General features: G+C 40.3%; 1 long non-coding RNA gene across 1 annotated transcript; it reads left to right on the top strand.

The window, feature by feature from the left end:
• Positions 1 to 8108: 8108 nt before the first annotated feature.
• LOC122867006 lies at positions 8109 to 8683 on the top strand. The gene is made up of 2 exons (XR_006375844.1): positions 8109 to 8145; positions 8260 to 8683. It is a non-coding gene; the product is annotated as an uncharacterized LOC122867006 (long non-coding RNA).
• Positions 8684 to 16930: the final 8247 nt, after the last annotated feature.

The following is a 16930-nucleotide window of genomic DNA, read 5'->3' on the forward strand; positions in this document are numbered from 1 at the left end:
AACAACGACAGGCCATGCTCTGTGTTTTTCTCTCTTGTAATATCTTTATCATTTTGCTTTGTTGTGGCTCATAGCTGCACACATAATTCCTCTCCAGGACAGAATGTGAGTGGGTGGGAGGCTGTGGATGTGTTATGAAGGCCTCTTCAGAGAGACAGGCAGTCTTACATCAGGCCCACCGATGCCAGCTCAGATGCTCTATACATTTCCATTCATTAGAGACACAGTGGAGAATGTGGTGTGGTCATGTGGAAGGGGAGGCATGCAGTTGGCAGGTAAAGTCATCTCTTCTAGTTTGTGTACATTTCTGGGGATTGTTCTTGTCTTCTTTATTTTATAGTACTTTTGTGTCTCACTGAATACCCACAAATCACAAGTGTGATAATTGCTTACAATAATCATTAAATTTGAATAAAATCAAATGGAGGCATCCAAATTATAAAAACTAAGTTTGTTTTTTTTGTGGGAGCTTTTTGCCTTTATTAGATAGGGACAGCTGAAGAGAGAAAGGAACACACTGTGTACTGTACTGAGAGGGGGCCCCTATTAATGATTACACTGCCAAACAGCATGCTGGGTACGGCTCACTCTCCGTTGACTGTATACAGGATATTCAGGTGAAGAACAGTGGGTACAGCTCGCTCTCTGTCGCTCGCTACCATTGACTGTATACAGTGCATTCATGAACAGAGGAAGAAAGAGAGACCGGAGATGTAAGTTTGCCATTGTGTTTCGCTAAACTCGAACATTTCAAACATCAGCTATGTAACGTTTATTTTCGGAATGAACCCTTTTGTTCCTGGAAATAGCCTGCTCAAAAATAGCTAGCTGTTAGCAACAACAGCAGCCAGTTGATTAACGTTATCTCATGTCTGCTATTAAATTAAGCGCTATTTTTGCTTGAAATTCACATCCCTAATTGTGTCCTGGGCATCACAATTCAATAGCCCTATCTCTGCCGAATCTGGGAATATAAGACATGTAAAAAAAAAAGGCAAAAGAAGACTTTCAGAATGAACGCTGTTGTTCCTTGAAATAGACTGATCCCAAATAGCTAAGTTAGCTATTAGCAATTACTAGGGCTGTGTTCAGAATAGCATACTAACGTACTATTCATACTAAGTATGACATCAAATTGAGTATATAGTCCGTTCCAACTGCATAGTATTTGAATTTTGTGTATGCAAGAAATTACCGGATGTATACTAGATTAGCAAGAATTTCTGTGTATATTGTTATACATATTCAAAAAATTCGAAAAATGCATTGTGTCTCTTCAGACTGTGCAATGGCTGTTAATATGTCACTTTACGTTTTAATGCTTTTTCAGGCGAATAAGTAACCATTTAGATTACCAATATGTAGTCACTTTATCCAAATAACATGATGAGATGTGAGGGAGCTGCTGGCTGGGTGAGACCGGTCATCAGTCATGTGAGTACTCTTCAGTGTGAACAGTCTGCTGGTAATGGCATACGTCATCGTTCATTTAGGCAGTATACTACAGAGCCCTCTAAAGGTCATGGCGAGAATTTCTTTGAGGACTACTTTTACATTCCCTCGCAATATGTTTTTCATCACCTTGCAATATATTTGGGTTCTCTCACAGTACTTTTCTTCTTCCGTTCCTTTTGAGCCGTATGTCTATTTGTAATGGAAGGTAGTTTGGAGATTCTCAAGTTAATGCATTTAGCAGTGTTTATGGACACCTCACCTTATATGATGTCCATTGCAAATAAGTTAGAAGTTAGAACATTATCAAACTTCTGGGTAGGAGCTGTATGTATAAGGAACATTAATTGTTGCTCCACAGTAACAGCAACAGGCCTGCTACTAAAACCTGTTTCAGCATTGAAGGTTACTTTAATTTGTTTTGTGCAAAGAACAGAGGTCCCTGTGCAAAAACGCAAAAAGCTTTCCAACTTGCGTTGGTCTACATTGCTGATGTATCTTTGCAAGTGGTTCAATGTTGTCTGCTCTTTCTGTGACTCAGCCACAGACTCTGTTTGCAGCATTTCAGTCCAGATCTTGTCTGCTACTTTTTTGACTCGTACAAATACAGCACATTAGGTTGATGAGGTAGATTCAACTGCACATCTGTAATTCCACCTTTGGAGACATCTCCTTTTCCTCAGTGAAACTCCTCTGGGTACAGTACAGTACAGAGTACAGCAACTGTTCACGAATGAAACCGACAGCATCCAGCAGATTACATTACTGGAGAGACCTCTTGATCTAAGAATTTGTTTAAGTTTAGTTTAACTAATTACATAACCATGCATGCCTATTGAGATAGTACTGTATCAGCATACTTAATGCCCAGTTCAAAGTAAAATTCAATGAGCTGATATACTGTGGCGTTGTGCTGGGAGCAGCTGAATGGAAATAGACATACGGCTCAGAAGGAATGGAAGAAGAAAAGTATTGTGAGGTTATGAAAAAATATTGCGAGGTAACGCAAAATTTATTGTGAGAGAACGCAAAACATTGCAAGGGAATACAAAACATTTTGCGAGGTAAAGTAGTAAAAGTAAAGTAAAGTAAAATATATTGCGAGGGAATGCAAAAGTAGTCCTCAAATAAATTCTCGCTGTGACCTTTAAGGGGCTCTGTAGTATGCAGTATGTATGTAGTAGGCAGTATGTTAGTATGCAATTTCGAACACAGTAAACAAAGTTAGGTATAAAAGGTCAAGACAAAGTTTCTATTTTTTTTTTTTTTACTTTCATGCCAATAAAGGCCTTTGAATTGAATTTCTGATGGATTCATTCTGTCTTTTGAATCATCTCACTTAAGTTAAATGCTATATTTATCTATATTTATTAATGTATGTATATATTTATTGCATTGATTTAAACAATTTACTCTTCTGCAAATTTTTTTTTTACCAAGGTTGCATCACCATTCAATAGCCCTGATTCTGCTGAATCTGGGAATATAAGACACTTAAGCCAAAAGAGGCTAGATTTTTGGAATGAATGTGCTGTTCCCAGAATTAGCCTGCAGTGAATTCCAGAAAACGAGTTTAGTGAAAACTCTTGAGTTTGTTAACCCTGAGATGAAGAAAACTCTGGGTTTTCAGTTCCAGAAAGAGTCCGTAGTCCGTATCAAAGCGTGTATCGAACCGCATTAATTAGCGGAGGTTTGTGTGCCCTTTTTTTTTATAAAACTGTGACTCTGTTTGTTAGAGCAGTTCCACTAAAATGTTTCTTGCACATAATGTGTAATCTCTATTTAAATTGTAAAACTCCGTATGAAGCTTTAGACACGTAGGATCAATGAATAATTATTTCTATCACTCATGATGTGATTGGTTGCACTGATGGAACATAATTCTTATAATATTGGAGATTATATGTTAATATTTCTGAGTGAGCAGATCATAGTGCAGCTGCAGAATGTAGTTTGAAAGTGAGTTTGTTAAATAGGCTGCTTATAGTCTGAACATGTTTTAACAGCATTTCAGTGACAATGTTTAAATTTACTATATTTGTTTAAGTAGCTGAAATAAAGCCACTGAATGCTGTTGAGCCAAGATCCAAATAGAAGTCTAAAATTCTACTACTGTATTTTAAATCTACTGTATTTTAACCTCAACACCTTTTCAAATCACCAAACAAATTATTAGGCTACTGCATTCAACTATATTTTTCATATTCAGTTGCTGGCCCCTGTGTTTTGTCCCCATCAGATTAAAGCTGAACAAATATATTTAAAATGTAATATAGTCTACAGCTAAATACATAGTCAGATTCCACCACATTTCCATTAAGGAAATATAAGTCTGGTAAATGATGAATTAATGAACAGAGAATAAAACTTTGTGTTAATTTATTGATACTTTTCCCCGCTCTGGCTCTTTTTTTAACATAAATGTAGACAGTCTGTATATACTTGCATTAATATCTCTATGTCCATTGGATTAAATGGGAGGCTCTGCCTTTTATTTACCTGCTGCCATGGTGAATCGTAATATCGGAGCTCCATTGATGATGGCTTTTTTCAGTCAAGCTTAACTCAGAGTGAACATACTCGGAGGTGATTGAACTAACTCTCAGTTGTTCTGGAACTGAGTTTTCTATCTCAGGGTTCATCAACTCAGAGTTCAGGCTCAGAGTTTGCTAAACCTGCTTTCTGGAATAGACTCCTGGTCATGAATGACTAGGTATATAAAAAAAGCTAGATATAAAAGGTTCAGACAAAGTTTATTTTCTGATTAGGATTCATTGTCTTTTGAATCATTTTACTTCAGTTAAATGCTATATTTATCTGTATTTATTTATATTTATTGCATTGATGAATAACAATTTTTCCTAGTATTTTCTGCTCATTTTGTACCAAGGTTGCCAATATCTCGAGGGCACTGTAAGTTGAAATTCTGAATAATCAGTATGGCTCAATCAGTATGAGTGTTAACACATGAAATGATCGACTTATCACTTGTAAGCAATTTTAAGTGTGATTATAATTGTCAGTTTCATCTTCCATCGTGGAAAGTGGATGATAGTGTGTCATCAGAGTTTAACCAATGACTATGACATCTTATCTTTGTTACAGACCATATTTGCTGATTCTAACATGCCTAAAGATAGCCGTGTCAAGCGGCTAGCTTGATATTGGGCAAACCACAGCCGTGTGCGAGACAAGGACTTGCCGGAGACACGAGCGGAGCGTCAGGCAAGCAATGCTGCACGCAATGCTAACATGAAGGCAGAGGAAACGCTTGAGATGCGAGCATAGCGTCAGGCAAGGGACACCGTGTGCCATCAGGAAGTGCACCGTGTGCGACTAGAGCAGGCGCACCATGACAATCGCAACCTTGCATGGTATGATGATACTGACTTCTTCCGACTTCATTCAACGCAAGCAGCCGCCAGTGGAGATTCTGGCAATTCATCTAGAGGATGAGCAGGTGATCACGTTCAGTGACCAAGGTTCTTCCCAGAACCTCGTGGACTCAGGGTTCCCTGCAACAACACTCACTGCCTTTTTCGATGCCATGACTCAAAATTCCACACGTTGTATCCAGATGTATTTCAGCACTTCACCAGATGGCTGACACAGTTGGGTTGCCTTCAGTCTTCATACTGTTGAGCTGTACTATCTCAGCATCATACTGTCCCGCCTGCCTGGGCCAACATGCTTCCAGCACCTTTGAGGTGTGGGTGATAGGGTCATGGAGACCTATCTGGCAGCCTGTATCACGCATGGCATTGTCATGCCAGGAGGTGAATTCTGTTATGGAGGAAGCTGCAAACACTGCATTTGGTCCGGCAGTGCGTGAGGTATTTGCCAGCATGTTCATGTTCATTCTCAGAGGGCAACACTTGCAGTTCTGGGAAAGGCACAAGCGTGTGCTGTGCGAGGACTTCATGCACGCAGCAGGTGTGAATGAGCCAGATGAAGGCATTGTGAGTCAAGTGCTGCACAAGCTGAAGGACCATGATGAGAGGCATGACTTTACGCTAAGCAAGAACTTCGGCCTCCCTGAGTCTGATCCAGTTCACGTTCAGCCTTGCATTCCCTGCGTCATCCAGCCCGAGACAGAGCACAATATACCGGAGCTTGAGGCTCATATCGCTGAGACAGAGGACCTTCTAAATGACAAACAGCGTGAGTGTGGAACAGGGCCTTGGCAAGATGATCGCAGTTGATGCAAGTGGTGGAACTGGGAAAACAGTCACATTGTCCCACATCCTTGACATAGTCCGAGCACAGGGCAAGGTAGCCCTTGCAACATCTGCAAGTGGCATTGTTGCTACCCTCCTGCCAAAGGGGCCACGCAAGGACTGTCTGTGTGGAGCATAACATAACTAACAACTTAGCATGTGGCTACCAAATTAACAGGTAAACACACCACAACAACAAAATCTCAGTGAACACACATCAGTACATGTATATCGTTATCGTTAACAAAACAGTCCTGTGCTTAGCCAAGTACACTGTTACTCTATGTGAGGCCCAGTTGTTACGATACAGTCTGTCAGGAGGGAAAGAGAGGTGGCTTTGGTGCTGCTGTTAGCTGGTGGTCAGTCTGCTGAAGATGAGCCAAGCTGGGAAGAATTGTGGTTCCACTGTGGAAGCGTCTTTTGCTGTGCAGTATCCGCTTGTAGAGATCGGAGGAAGCCGGTCGCTCCATCTGTGGTTGTCCTTACAGAGTTAACTTGCTTTGTGCTCCTGTTAGCATGTGAAGTTAGCTGGCAGGCCTTGTACAACAGCCGTTGGTGCTAAACCTCGGTTCTGCTGCATGTTTCTCCTCCGACAGATTACATGGCAAAGCCAGGAGAAGAGAGTTCAGGTGGGTGTATGCTAACAAACTACAAACGTGTGTGTACACCTTGCAAATAACTTTGCTATCATTCCTATCTACCAATAGTATGGATAAATGTAAATACAGGCATCTGACAAACACATAAATATTGTAACTAACTAACAACATTAGGTTGTCCTGCATTACAATACCATAATACAGAAAGTTAAAATAAATCAAAAAATAAGCAACACATTTTTGACGAAACTGAAGTTATTTCATATTTTATGGCTACAGTTCAGTATCAAAATAGCGTGACATTGACCACAAACCACATGTAATGCAGGTTTTGCATTAATAAAGGGTGTCACACCCAGCCTTTCCAGTAATCATGGCAGCAGTGATTGTAGCCAGGCGAAGCAATAGCGCATCACAGTACATCATATGTGCACAGATGGCACGGACTGTACAATACCTGATATTCACCCTGAGGGAATGAAACTGAAAAACATAAAATCTACTGCTGTGAGAAGCGAGGACGATGGTTACGCACTGCAACAGTACAGCACAGAGCAGCATTTAGAACATATCTTGAAAAACCTCACTACATAGCCAAGACATCACAGGTACAGTTCTTGGCCTGAACGGGCATGTGCTTTGAATGGGCACGCCCCGAACGGCAATGCACTAGTCTAACTATAAATTAAGGAATCTCTGTATGTCATGGCATTGGCAAGCAGGGAACAGGGAAAGGATCCAAATGAGTGGTTTATTAAGAGCTTACTGATAGATACAGGTAGGCAGACTGGTAGACAGGTACACAGGTTGGTAGGCAGGCAGGTAGGCATGCAAAAACAAGTAGCAGGCAGGCAGGCAGGCAGGATTAAGTCCATAAGTCCGTAAGTCCAAAAGGCAGCCAAGTCTCAGCTCAGTCTTTCTCAACTACCTTAGGAGGTGTCTTCCATTTTGACCTTGGGACTTCCAGCCCATACTCATGGCAGATACTCCTGTATACTATGCCAGCTATGGCGTTCCATGTACACTGTTCCTGCCTGCATCTTACACCCTGCTACTGATCTTGTACTGAGTTCCTGTTCTTGTGCTGCCATGATTAGCACTTATGTGCTGTCCTTTAGTCCAGCCTTTTCCAGACACTGGTAGAATTTCGGTGGTACATGCTGTGCCGGGGCTTGTCTCTCTATGATGGTTCATCCTCCTCCTCCTGATCATCCTCAGGTTTCTGCTGCCTGAGGTATTCACTTAGCCGTTCATCATTGGGGGTCATCTTCCTGATGTACTCCTGGATCTTTGTTGTTTCATCCTGGACAGTGGTTCTGACACTTACAAGTCCTCAGCCTCCCTCGTTCCTCCCTCGTTAGTGTACAGTCTCAGGGTTCTGGATTTGTGGTGAAACCCTTCATGCGTTGTGAGGAGCTTCCTTGTCTTGATATCAGTGGCTTTTATCTCCTCCTTTGGCCAGTTAATTATACCAGCGGGGTATCTGATGACAGGCAAGGTTTATGTGTTGATGGCTTGGATCTTGTTCTTCCCATTCAGCTGACTTTTCAGGACCTGTCTTACTCTGTGTAGGTATTTGGCTGTGGTTGACTTCCTTGCTGCCTCCTCCTGGTTTCCGTTTGCCTAGTTCAACCCCCTCGGTTCTGATCATTCATCTCAGCATAGGATTTATTGGCATCTAGCAGTGAATTTGAAACCAACTGAATACAGCTCGCCCTTTCAAGTGTGTAGGAGACTATATTTTAGACCTTGTAATCCCTTATGAACCCTCTTTTGTCTGTTTCTGAGTCCAGGATGAAAACTAAGGGGGACAGAGCTTTTGCTATCAGGGCCCAGAGGCTCTGGAACAATTTGCCCGAAGAAATGAGGTTGTCTGAGTCAGTGTCATCGTTTAAGTCTCTTCTCAAAACACATTTTTATCGAAAAGCATATCCTGATTTGATACCTGAACTGGCTGTTTATTTTTTTGCTTTTGTGTATTTTTGTCACAGTCTGTCATGTTCTCTCCAGCCACTCCCCTTCACTATGCACTCCCTCACCTGAGCACTGATTCCATGCACCTGTCACCTATCACACACCTGCACTTCAGTCACTCTACTCCCCGATAGAACGCTAGTTCCCCTGAATCATTAAACGCCTAGGACTCCCTTTTCCTGAGCAGACTACCACCAGTACCCAGTACCTCTTCTCTGGCTCCTTCGTGCTCCTGTTCTCCGTGTGTGGCACTCCAGCTCCTGGTCCCGTGTGTCTCTCGTCTTCCGTGTGTATCACTCCAGTCTCCTGGCCCGTGTGGACCGGCTCCTCTGTGCTCCGCCACTCGACTCCAGAACTCTGCCACATCCATTCAAAGGACAGTATACTTCCTTCCATTCACTATCGACGTACTTGTGCTTCAATAAACTATATCATACCCTTCCTTGTGTCTCCGGCCAGTTCTGTCCGTAACAATTTTATGTATTTCATTTATTTCATCATTCACATGGTATTTTATTTCTCTTGTTGTGAAGCACTTGGTACTTTGTTTTGCTAAGTGCTCTATAAATTTTTATTATTTTATATGGTGGCCGCGAAACTCGTGAAGGCCCTATCTAGAGCCAGTATTTGGTTTGTCTGTTCTGGGCTACTGCAGAAACATGGCGGACTTAATGGAAGGGGACTACTCCCTCTGTAGATATAAAGAGCTTATTCTAAGGTATTTGGAAAAAACAATTATTTTCAGGTGATTATACACTAATGAAAACATACTTATGAATATTACATTCCATTTCTGCCATATTCTGCAAATAGAACCCCCTAAATTGTACACACTGGCCTTTTAACTGGCTTAACTTCAAAGCATCTTACAGTTTTCTTCCTGTATGAAAATAATGACATCAAAATGTAATTTACTGACCAACATCGCTGTGTAACTGTTTTTGTAAAAACAGATGTTGGGTGTATGTGTTGGACATTTAAGTGAAATGCAAAGTGTTCTGCTGTGCTGGTGGTAATGTTCTGTCTCCAGAACTGAAGAACAGTTGCTCTGCTGCAGTGTTCGTACTGAGGACACCCATCGTTATCCAAAACACTGTTGTTTTTTGAAGATGAACTACAAGATAAATTGTATACACGCGCTGTATTCTGTCTAAACTGTGCCTTTACATCAGAGTTGTTCACTCACCCCTACTGCCATCCCATGCATAATGTTAGCTTCCAACAGACAAACACATTGGATAAGTGTATTTTTTAAATGCAAATACAGTATATACAAATAAGTATATAAGACCGCATATCAGGTGTGTTTAAATGGCTACAGTGCAATGAAAATGCATTTGCGACTTCCCACTTTCCTATATTTTTGCATATTTGTCACAGAATGAAAGGGGGGGAGGCATAATACAAATACCACCTAGAATTTTTAAAACAGTAGTAATGTAATTGTAGTGTTAATATTAATAAATTATTAATAATAGGAATGACAGCTATAGGAATAATAATGACAGTATTAGTAACAGAGCCAATAACAACAACTGTAGTAGCAGTTGTCGAGCAGGAACATGGGGAATCCAGTCTCTGCAGCTGCAGAAGTAGAAATACCTGCTGAAAGCGAGGAGAGAAACGAGAAAGCACAAAAATACGGGAGAGATAAGATGTCAAGTTAGTAACATGCAGTAATGGGATAAAAATGCATACAGATGGAGAGGGAGAGAGGAGCTCACTGCATCATGGGAAGTCTCCCGGCAGTCTTGGCCTATAGCAGCATAACTAAGGGATGGTTCAGGGCTCACCCAAGTCAGCCCTAACTATAAGCTTTATCAAAGAGGAAAGTCTTAAGCCTATTCTTAAATGTGGAGATGGTGTCTGCCTCCCGAACCCAAATTGGGATCTGATTCCACAGGAAAGGAGCGTCATAACTGAAGGCTCTGGCTCCCATTCTACTTTCGGAGACTCTAGGAACCACAAGTAACCCTGCATCCTAGGAGTGCAGTGTTCTAGTCAGGTAATATGGTATTATGAGATCTTTAAGATATGGATTTTACAGGTAGCCAGTGCAGAGAAGCTAAGCCAGGCTAAGAAACCAGCACATGTGCTGCAGCATTCTGGATCAACTGGAGAGTTTTAAGGGACTCATTTGGGCAGCCTGATAATAAGGAATTGCAATAGTCCAACCTAGAAGTAACATGGACTAGTTTTTTGGCATCATTTTGAGACAGGATGTGCCTGATTTTTCTAACGTTGCTTAGATGAAAGAAGGCAGTGCTTGAAGTTTGTTTCATGTGGGAGTTAAAGGATAAATCCTGATCAAAGATAACTCAGAAGTTCCTTACGGTGGTGCTGGAGGCCAGGGAAATGCCATCTAGAGTAACTATATCTTTGGATAATGTGTCTCGGAGGTGTTTGGGACCAAGTACAATAACTTCAGTTTTGTCTGAGTTTAACATCAGAAAATTGCAGGTCTTTATGTCCTTAAGGCAAGCTTGAAGTTTAGCTGGTTAGTTTCATCTGGCTTGATCAATAAATATAATTGGGTATCATCCGCATAACAATGAAAGTGTATGGAGTGTTTCCTAATAATATTGCCTAGATGAATCAAATATAAGTAGAATAGAATCGGTCCAAGCACAGAACCTTGTGGAACTCTAACTAACTGACTAACTTTGTCTTGCACGGAGGTCTTACCATTAACATGTACAAACTGAGATCGATCTGATAGATAGGATTTAAACCAGCTTAGTGCGGTTCCTGTAATGCCAATTACATGTTCCAGTCTCTGTAATATGATGTGATGGTCAATGGTGTCGAACGCAGCACTAAGATCTATTAAGATAAGTACAGAGACAAGTCCATTTTCTGATGCAATTAGAAGGTCATTTGTAATTTTCACCAGTGCAGTCTCTGTGCTATGATGCACTCTAAATCCTCACTGAAAATCCTCAAATGAATTATTATTTAGAAAGTCACACAACTGATTGGCGTCTGCTTTCTCAAGGATCTTAGAGAGAAAGGGAAAGTTAGATATAGGTCTATAGTTAGCTAAAACCAATGGATCAAGACTGGGCTTTTTAAGAAGCAGTTTAATTACAGCTACTTTAAAGGATTGTGGTACATAGCCTGTTAATAAAGACAGATTGATCATATCCAGACCATAGACCAAAAACCACATGTAATGCAGGTTTTACATTTTAGACACTAAAAGCAAAAGACATTGGTGATGGACTCTCATTTTACTGAGATGAGGTTCATCTGCCTGTGTCGTCCTGCTTTATTTTGTGGCTAATCCTACAGTTTACAAATGAAACTCATGCCAATACACCAATTGCTGCAGAGATCGGGCTTTCCCTCCTGTTTGGCAGCAACACCATGTGTTTTGAGTACCCCTTGCAACTAACTTGGCTATCATTCCTGCCTACCAATAGTATGGAGAAGTAAATACAGGCATTCATTGATTTCAAATATTTCAACTTACAAAGAAATTATGTGTGAATGTTGATAATTAACATGATAATATGATGATTAAACTGTTCATCTGACAAACACATGGTGAAATGCGGTGAAAACATTGTAAATAACAACATTATTAGGTTGTCCTGCATTACAATACCATAAATTCATAATAAGTTAAAAAATAGTTTCAAAGCTACAGAAATTATTTCACATTTTATGGCTACAGCTCAAGATTCAATTCAATTTTATTTATATAACGCCATTCATAACAGAAGTCATTCATCAACAAATCCCACCATGAGCAAGCACTTGGCAACAGTGGCAAGGAAAAACTTCCTTTAAGAGGCAGAAACCTCGGGCAGAACCAGACTCAGGGTGCGCGGCCGGGGTTGAGAGAGAGAGAGAGAGAGAGAGAGAGAGAGAGAGAGAGAGAGAGAGAGAGAGAGAACAGAGAACCTACCTTGGTATAACCATGACAGCATCAGGGAGTTTCAACATGGCAGTGAATGCACTAAAAGTAAAAGCTCAAAGAGCTTTAAATGCAATTAAGAGAAAATTTTAAGCCAATTAAAATTTGGCTTAAAATATTTGATAGTGTCATCCAGCCCATTGCGCTATATCATTGCGAGGTATGGGGTCCATCGCTGTACCCATTGGGTCAGATACATTTTACACTGAAAAACACCAACAAATGTATGTAGAGCAGAATTAGGCAAATACCCACTGATAATTAACATTCAAAAGAGAGCGCTCAAATTTGAATCACCGTAAATCCATACAGTTTACATACTAAACTCTTGCCAGTACACCAATAGCTGTGGGGAGCTTTACTTCCTGCCTTTTAGAACAATCTTCTTGGGGTCTTCTTGGGAAGCCTCACAACATAGCCAAAACAGGTAAAGTTCTTCCATTCCTGAATGGGCACATGCTCCAAACGTCCACGCCCCAAACAGGCATTGCACTAGCCTTAAATAAATTATGATACTAATTATGTCAGCTGTTAATAGCTAAATAATAAAAATGGCTTCAATTATTAGGTGTGGAAAGAATACTAAACATTTAACATTTAAAAAATTAAAGTACTTTCACTTAAAAGTAAAATTACTCGACAAGTGTTGTTACAGGTAAATAAATGAACTACATAAATGATAAAATGGTATATACATTTGAGACTGTTGGGGCTGTTGCTCTGTCATTAGCTTAGCTGTGGTTTAAGGTTTAAGTCGAGTTTAAAGCTGGTTGCTGTGTCCTGTAGAAATCATGTTCAGGTTTAAATTAAACCTGCTGCAGACCTGGTTTAACTGAGGTTTAACTTAAAACTGCCGCAAACCCTGTTTAACTGTTAACAGTTCAGTATGAAAGATTTATGCAGCTCAGATCATTTTATACATTTCTTAAATGTTCTTTTGAAGGCAACACTATAATCAAGGGTCAAACTTATATATTTATGTAATTACAATTAAAGTTTTTTCCTCAGCAAAGATTTGCTAAAAAAAAATGCTACTAGGCCTCTATCAAGCCTCCAGTCCTCCTCCTCTGTGGTCTAGCAAGCCATGTCACATGAATTTCAGATTCATGCTAAATTTGAAACTTTCCCTGATTATTTATGACTGTGCTCCATTGTGGTTGTTTTGGTGTATTAAGGTTTTATGATTACAGTTACTCTGTGGCTCAGTTTGCTATGTGTTATATTTTGGATTTAGAAGAGTGAGGTAATGACTAGAGGTAGATCATGAATCATCATGTAAATCATAATTTGGACACCTGCCTGAAATAACTCATCTGCCATACAGCTCATGGTGATGATCATACAGGAGTGAAAAAAAACAGGCTTTTTGTCTTTCAAGCCGTATCTCTGTGTGTGCCACTGGCTGCCCAACTGGTGTGTTCATAAGGGCTCTATCTTTAGACTGGAGCAGCTAAAACACTCCACTTCAGTGGTTGCCATGGAAATGGGATTGCCGGCCTAACGGCACTAGAGTAGTGCTGGTGAGAACGAGGCTAATGATGAAAATGACTGCTATGAATGAGTGAAGCAGGGTTACTTAGCTCTTTGCATTACTGGTGCTCTGTTGGTGTCTTTATATTGGGTTGTGTTGATCATGTTTAGAAGATCATTTTAATCATATCAAGCTTTTAATCCCAATTTTTAAGCCAACATAGATGAGTGGTCCTAGAGGAATGGAAATCTACAATTCCATGACAACTGGACAACATCTCCTGAGAAAGATCATGTGACACACATGAAATGTCATGGTACAGCTGTACCATTCCTAGTGTTTCTGTCTGTTTGTCCCTTGTTGGCTCTCCTCCTGTGTGTATGTGTGTGTGTGCTGTGGGGCGCGGCCCAGGGAACTGCCAATCAGCAAGTGACACACCTGCTACCCATCTGCTGCTACTCACCTGCTCTCCATCCACAATCACATCTGACAGTATATCTACCCAGCTCTTTTCACCAGTCTTCGCCAGATCGTCAGTTTACCTTAGTGGTATAGCTCCTCGCCTCGTGACTACTTAGAGATATTACCTGCATGTTATCAGAACGCCTGACTAACTCTTTGACTCCCAGTGCCCAGGTTCGCTCGTGTCACCTGCCTCCAAGTTGCCCTCCGGCTTTCCAGGAGGACCTCTCCACAGCTCTCATCTGCTTCCCCTCAGACCGCTGTTCCTGCCACAGCCTGCCTGCTCTCCCCAGCTTCGTGTTGGTCCGCTGTCGGCCTCCTGTCTACCGGCTTCCAGCATTACCTCCACACTCCTGGTTTCTCATTGTGTTTCCTATAAATAAACGGAACACACTACTTCACTTCCACTGTCCTAGTCCTGCTTTTCGGTCCAGCTCCAGTATACCATAACATGAAAGCTAGCTAACAGCTACTGAGTGGACCTTGTGGTGAGATTGTATCACCAACTGCTGTTTCCAAGATCAATACATGAAATCCCAATTTTATGTCCCATTATGGAAGTCTACAAATGAACAAACAAAATTATGGAAACTTAATTTCAGTTAGTTTCTTTATTTATACGGGCAACACACATTAATCAACATCTCTGCAAATGTGTCAGTGTTAGTCAGATGGCTAATTTTCAACTGCAGTCCTTTGGCAAGATGTTCTAAAATCAATAAAGTGTCAAGCAACTACGACACTGCTTACGCAATTTGGCTGCCTCGCGTATTCTATGTCTGTTTGGAGCATCGATTGGGCACATCCCCAGAAATTAACGCAACACGTCTGCAAGATGCACATACGCAAACACTCTACTGTAATCCTCCAGTAATATGCACAGTACATAGGCAAGTATGTGAACAATTCCGTTCACGACGCAGCCAGTTGTCTACGTGAACACATGGTTAAAAAGCAAGTATATCTCTGGCTTAAGACTCTTCTCATCGACTAACGGTTTAGTTGTCTATTAGGGGGGAGCCCTACATATGACATGGGATAAGTTAGCAGCTGATCAACAAAATAATAATAAAGATATCTGATAGCCAATGGTGGGAAGTAACTAAGTACATTTATTCAAGTACTGTATTAAGTAGAATTTCAAGGTACTTTACTTCAAGTACTTGACTATCTATTTTACTTTATACTTCAAATTCACTACTTTACAGAGGGAAATAATTAACTTTTTACTCGACTAAATTTATTTAACAATTATAATTACTAGTTACGTTTCAGATTCAGATTCAGTTTTTACATAGAAGAAAACATGATTAAACCAGCGGTCCCAACCCTTTTGATTACTTACAACAAAGTGGGTCCAAAGAGGTAAAACTCTTCAATATTTCATCAAAAAAAGCAAATATTAGAAGAAAAAAATTCATCCAAATTTGTGAAGCAGACTTTTTTTCTTATTTCCTCTCCTATTAATCATGTCACGACCACTCAGATATATCTTTTGATCCTTTGGACTTAACTAGCTAACTGTATATGAAGTAGCAGGAGTAATGTATAATTCTGCTTACAAACTGATGCATCAATATTAACAATCTAATAGATTAGATTGTTAATATTGTAATAATATGTCAGTCACAAAGGACATTTTACTGCAAAATGAGTGCTTTTACTTAAATACTTTAAGTACAGTTTGCTGATAATACTTCTGTACTTTTACTTTAAATTTAGGACTTTTATTTGTAATGGAATATTTTTACATTGTTGTGATGGTACTTAAATAAAAGTTCAGAGTGCTTCTTCCATCACTGCTGACAGCATATATAATGCTTTTTTTTTGTGCATTCGGAGTGTATACATGTCTGACTTTTTTAGAAGCCAGGTCTTAAGACTTTGTGTGTGAAGGTGTGATAAGTGGAACAATGTTATGACATTACCAACTGAGATATGTCTCAGTTGGTAAGGTATTCCACATTTGAGAAGCGCAGAAAGGCAGGATTGGCTGAAAGAGTTGGTCCTGTAAGAAATTATACAGTCCCCTCTAAGAACAGACCTAGTAGCCTTGGTGTTTGAACTTTTCTGCTTGATAAAAGCACTAAGTGGTGGGGGAGATTTGCCATTAAAAAATATTAAACACCAAGCAGGTATTTTATATGGTTTTTCCAATTAATAATGTCATATTTACTGAGAATATTGCAGTGGTGGTGTGTAGTGGGTTTTCTATCAAACACTTTTAGAGCCTGCTTGTACACAGAAATTATAGAAATATTAAAAAGTTTGAGAGTTATTTTATGTAGTATTTTAACAAGTTACAGTAATCCTACACAGCATTTGAGAGGGTCAATCAGTTCCAGTAATGCTGGGATCAGACTCACAATATCTGCCCCATAATGGCATGACCCGACAGACGTGGGGCATGTAGTTTGTCATTGTAGAAGACAATGCAGCATCTTCTCTCGCCAAGTTTTACAACATCTATGATGTGTTCCATGATGATAGGGTAGGGTAGCTCTTTGTTTAAGCAGTGAAGTATGGATGGGCATATATCTTGTGTCCAAAGTCCTGCAACAGTCGAGTGGATGTTGTCACGGGCCGCATGTGAGAATTCCCTCAGCAGATAGTATGGCCACATTCCCACTGCTAAGAGTTCAATATCAGAACAACACATCCTGGATTTCACGGTAACATGTCCAGGGTAACACCATCTCGAGGTGATAAAAATGTCAAATCCTCCTCCTTTGCTCTTACCATTCAGTTTCCCTCTGTCCACTCAAACCAGTAATTATGTATTAAACATAAGATGCTGCATTCACGATATTCAGGTTGTGCCGTTAAGGGCCGAAAG

The sequence above is a fragment of the Siniperca chuatsi genome, linkage group LG19, assembly GCF_020085105.1.
Source record: "Siniperca chuatsi isolate FFG_IHB_CAS linkage group LG19, ASM2008510v1, whole genome shotgun sequence".
In the NCBI taxonomy this organism is placed as follows: Eukaryota; Metazoa; Chordata; class Actinopteri; order Centrarchiformes; family Sinipercidae; genus Siniperca; species Siniperca chuatsi.